General features: G+C 39.5%; 1 pseudogene; it reads left to right on the forward strand.

The window, feature by feature from the left end:
• Window positions 1-4,112: 4,112 nt before the first annotated feature.
• Window positions 4,113-4,703, forward strand: LOC129511997 (phosphatidylinositol N-acetylglucosaminyltransferase subunit P-like; annotated as a pseudogene).
• Window positions 4,704-5,290: the final 587 nt, after the last annotated feature.

Consider the following 5,290-nt stretch of genomic DNA (forward strand, 5'->3'; position numbering starts at 1 on the left):
TAGATGTCCCCTGTGGTGAAGGTCAGGAAGGGCAAGGGTGGAGAAAGGTATGCCAGGAAGGACAGAATGTCCCGATAGCATTATGCCTCTATGAGATCCTGAGCATAGGGTTCTGCGTCATTTCAGACAAAATTGACCTTTATCTAAAGCATTTTTTTTTCAGAGAAGTGGAAACAGAGAGAGTGAAGAGGGGCAGAGAGAGGGAGAGAATCTTAACTAGGCTCCATGCCCAGCATGGAACCCCATGTGGGGCTCCATTTCACACCTGAGCTGAAATCAAGAGTCACATGCTTAACTGACTGAGCCACACAGGTGACCCCAAGGAATTACTTTTTTTTAAAGCTAAATATTTTGGGGGTCCCTGGGTGGCTCAGTTGACTGGGTGTCTTTGGCTCAGGTCATGATCTCTGGAATGGAGGCCTGCATCTGGCTCCCTGCTCAGTGGTAGGAGTCTGCTTCTCCCTCTCCGTCTGCCCCCCACCCCTGCTTGTGCTTGCTCTCTCTAAAATAAACAAATAAAATCTTTTTTAAAAAGCTAAATATGGGACAGCCTGGGTGGCTCAGCAGTTTAGCGCTTGCCTTCAGCCCAGGGAGTGATCCTGGAGACTGGGATCGAGTCCCACGTCGGGCTCCCTGCATGGAGCCTGCTTCTCCCTCTGCCTGTGTCTCTGCCTCTCTCTCTCTCTCCCCCTCACTGTCTCTCATGAATAAATAAATAAATAATCTTTTAAAAAAATAAAAAGCCAAATATTTTTGATATATCAAGGCCCTCTACTCCTTAGGTAACAGATTCAATCACCGTACAGTTACTGAACTGAACATGATTTTATGCATATTTACAACTCTCAGTAAATGGAACTTAATGCCCTAGGCTTAATACAATAGACAGAAGTTGAGGAAAATGAGAACTTGGATGATAATCTAGGACTCTTCTTTAACAGAATCTACTAGAAAAAGATAGGATACTCTCTCAGGTTGAAAATCAGTTTCATTTTGCAACAGGTGGGCCTTTGTTAGCTTTGTCCTATTTCTTTGCAAAACACAAGCAGAATGTGAACCTCTTTTTGGAGACCCAGGGAGTAAATGCCATTCCTTTTACCTGGAGTTTCAAACAGCTGACATTTAGCCTCTGCTGGATCCAGACTAGATCCAGTAATTTCCTTCCCTTACCCTTCCACAGAATTGTTGGGGTTTTTGTCTGTTTGTTTGTTTTTGTTTGTTTTTTTTCCCTTCTGAACTCCATAGAGATTTGCCTGACACAGGTTCCTGTTAGGGACTCAGGGTTTATCACCCAACACACATCATTACTGGTGAGCTCATAGGGCTTGTCGGAATGACTGGGAAGAAACCGGCATCATCTCATGCTCTAGTCTAGCTTCTCCGGTCCCTTGCACATAAGCTAGGTTTCCTCCATACTCAAAGAGCCTAACTTGGAGCCGGGCACACAGGAAAACATTAGCCTGTAGGTACTGGCTCAATTGTTTTAAGATATTTATGGCTTTCCAAAAGAAAGTATGTACACATCTATCAGAATGGCTGACACAAAATTAGTGATAACACCAAATGCTGGCAAGGATGTGGGAAAACTAAATCACTTATACATCACTGGTGAGAATGTAAAATGGCACAGCCATTTTGGAAACCAGTTTGGCAGTTTCTTATAAACCTAAACTTGCACTTACCATATGACCCAGCCATTGCACTCCTTCAATATTTATCCTAGAGTAATAAAAACCTATCCTTACACAAAAACTTATTAATGAGTGCTCTTACTTAGAGCAGTTTTATTCATAATAGCCAAAAAGCAAAAATAACCCAAATGTCCTTCAACCAGGTGAGTGGTTAAATAAACTTAGGTACTTCTACATCATGGAATACTATGGAACAATAGAAAAGGAACAGACTATTGAGACACAGAACAACTTGATGGGTTTCTTTTTTTTTTTTTTTTTAAGATTTTATTTATTTTTTCATGAGAGACACAGAGAGAGAGGCAGAGACACAGGCAGAGGGAGAAGCAGGCTCCCCGCAAGGAGCCCGATGTGGGACTTGATCCCGAACTCTAGGATCAAGCCCTGAGTCAAAGCCAGGTGCTCAAGCGCTGAGCCACTCAGGCATCTCTCAAGGAAATTATACTAAGTCCAAATAAAAGCCCATCCAAAAAGATACATACTGAATGATTAAACTTATATAACATTCTTAAAATAACTAGTTTTAGAAATGGAGAACAGATTAGTATTTGCCAGTGATTAAGAATGTAGGGAAGAGGTGCTGGATGCAAATGGATATGACTATAAAAGAAAACAAAGGAGATCTTTGTTTTTTTGTTTTTTTTTTAACTCTTTTGTATCTTGACTGTGGTAGTGGATATATAAACCTATTCATGAGATTAAACTGTATAAACACATACACAAACAAATGAGTAAAAGTTTAAAAAAATCTGAGTAAGAGTTCTGGATGTATTAATGTCAATATTCTGGTTGTAATATTGTTTTGCAAGCTGTTAGCACTGGGGTAGACTGGCTAAACAATACATGGATCTCTCTGTATTCCTTAAAACTGCATGTGAATCTATAATAAAATTTAGTCACTCATGATAAAAACTCAGGAAACTAGGAATAGAGGGAGATTTCCCCAATCTGGCAAAGAGCACCTGCAAAAGAACTACATCTAATATCATACTTAATAGTGAGAAACTGGATAATTTCCTCCTATGACTGGGGACAAGGCAAGGATGTCCTCTCTTACCCCTCCTATTCAACACTGTACTGAAATTCATTGCTGGTGCTTTAAGACAAGAGAAGGAAATAAAAGGTATATAGATTAGACGGGAAGAAATAAAACTATTCACAGATGACAAGAAAATCCCAAAGAACCAACCAAAACCCCTCTGAAACTAATGAGTATACAAAGTCACAGGACACAAGATTAATATCAAAAAGTCAGTTGCTTTTCTATATACCAGCAATGAACTAAATCATACTGGAATTTAAAATTTCAAAGAACGATTCTGTTTATAATAGCACCAAATAAATGAAATACTTAGGTATCTATGTGTCTGTTCTTTGAGCAATACCATGTTGTCTTGATTACTGAAGGTTTATAGTAAGTCTTAAAATCGGGCAGTGTGAGTCTTCCAATTTTTTTTTCAGTATTGTGTTGGCTATTCTAGGTCCTTTGCCTTTACATATAAACTCTAGAAACAGTTTGTCATATCTACAAAATAATTTGCTGCGATTTTTATTTTGCGTATACATATTTTTAAAGATTTTATTTATTTGAGAGAGAGAGAGAGTGTGAGCATGAGCAGTGGTGAGGAGCAGAGGGAGAGGAAGAAGCAGATTCTCCCCTGCTCATGCCTCTCTCTCTCTCAAAATAAAGAAATAATCTTAAAAACAAAACAACCCAAAACCGGGAAGTCTGAGTAATAGAGTCAAAAGGAGCCTAAGGAGACATAACTGGAAAACATCATATAGAGTATCCTAGATAGCATCCAGATACAGAAAAATGACAGAGGAAAACTGAGGCAATCTAAAGTATAAACTTTAGTTAATAAGAATGTATCAAGATTGGCCCATTAATCATGACAAATGTACCATACTAATGAGAGATGCTAATGGCAGGAAAAACTGAGTGTGGAATATATAAGAACACTCTGTACTATCTAAATAATAAGTCTGTAAATCTAAGACTGTTCTAAAAATAAAAATGCATTTTTTAAGATTTTATTTATTTATTTCACAGAGAGAGAGAGAGAGAAAGAGCACACACAGAGAGAACAGTAGGCAGAGAGAGAGGGAGAAGCAGGCTCCCTGCCAAGCAGGAGAGAGATGTGGGCCTCCATTCCAGGACGCTGGGGTCATGACCTGAGCCGAAGGCAGAAGCTTGACTGACTGAGCCACCCATACACCCCTAAAAATTTATATTAAAATAAAAGAAATGGATGTGTTCCCTCTCCCACTCCCAGAGAGAGTTCTGGTACACCTGTGTCTGGGCTAGCGACACCCACACTCCTTGGCTTTTCAGTTTCCCCCCTTTACCTCCACCCTCTGCAGTGCTTAAACAGAGGGCTTAGTGCTGAGACTCTCTGATTATCTAAACCCACAAGGAAAATGGTGGAAAATTCACTATCACCATTGCCAGAAAGAGTGATTTATAGCTTTGCTCTTGAGCTCCCAGTTTGGCTCTATACTGTATCTTGTATGGGCGCTTTTTTTTTTTTAAGGTTTTATTGATTTACTTGAAATGGAAAGAGCGAACAGGAAAGCATGAGCAGGGAGGCGAAGGAGAGGGAGAAACAGACTTCCTGCTGAGCAGGGGGACCAATGCAGGGCTGCATCCCAGGACCTTGAGATCATGGCCCGAGCCGAAGGCAGATGCTCAACTGACTGAGCCTCCCAGGTGCCCCCTGTGTGGGCTTTTATTCCTGAATCTTGACTAGACTCCTTAGGCTTATCCTTTTGGCCTCAGAAATATTGGGCATTTGCATTGCCTGCTTACGTTCTCCAGTAATCAGCTGTGTACTTTTATTTATGTGATGAGTACCTCTCCACTCGACTCCCTTTGTATGGGCACAGATAATTGTGCAGAAAAGCAACAGCAGAAGCAATACCAAGAGGCCATCCCAGCGTTGAGAGAGATTGCTATTAGTGACATATACCAAATACTCTTTTGCAGCCAAAGAACTTTATAACAAAAACTGAATTGTATGGAGACGTACTAACACCAAGCATTTATTTGTGATCTGTGATATAATAATTTTGACCATAATTATTTTGACTATCTTTTATTCATACCCAGTATCAAGATGTTAAAAAAAAGTAAGTTGAATTTCTCCTAGAGTAAGTTCTATTGTAAATGTTCTTAAATATTAGTTATTAAAGGAAAGAATAAACAAAATGCATTACTAAAGAAAAATTAAAAATAAATAAAGAGAATGAACTATTGATACATGTAACAACTTGGGTAGACCCTAATGGAATTATGCTGGGTTAAAAAAGCCAACTCAAAAGGTTATATTTATGTATTACGTAGCAATTTAAATTAGGAATAACAAAATTATTGAGATAGAGAACAGATTAGTGGTTGACAGGGGCTAGGGATGGGGGAGAGGGAGGGAATGAGTAAAACAGGTAGCAGGAAGGACACTTGTGATAATGAAACAGTTTTTTTAAAATTTTTATTTATTTATGATAGTCACAGAGAGAGAGAGAGAGGCAGAGACATAAGCAGAGGGAGAAGCAGGCTCCATGCAGGGAGCCCGACGTGGTACTTGATCCCAGGTCTCCAG

This window comes from Nyctereutes procyonoides, unplaced genomic scaffold, assembly GCF_905146905.1.
Source record: "Nyctereutes procyonoides isolate TBG_1078 unplaced genomic scaffold, NYPRO_anot_genome, whole genome shotgun sequence".
Classification (NCBI taxonomy): domain Eukaryota; kingdom Metazoa; phylum Chordata; class Mammalia; order Carnivora; family Canidae; genus Nyctereutes; species Nyctereutes procyonoides.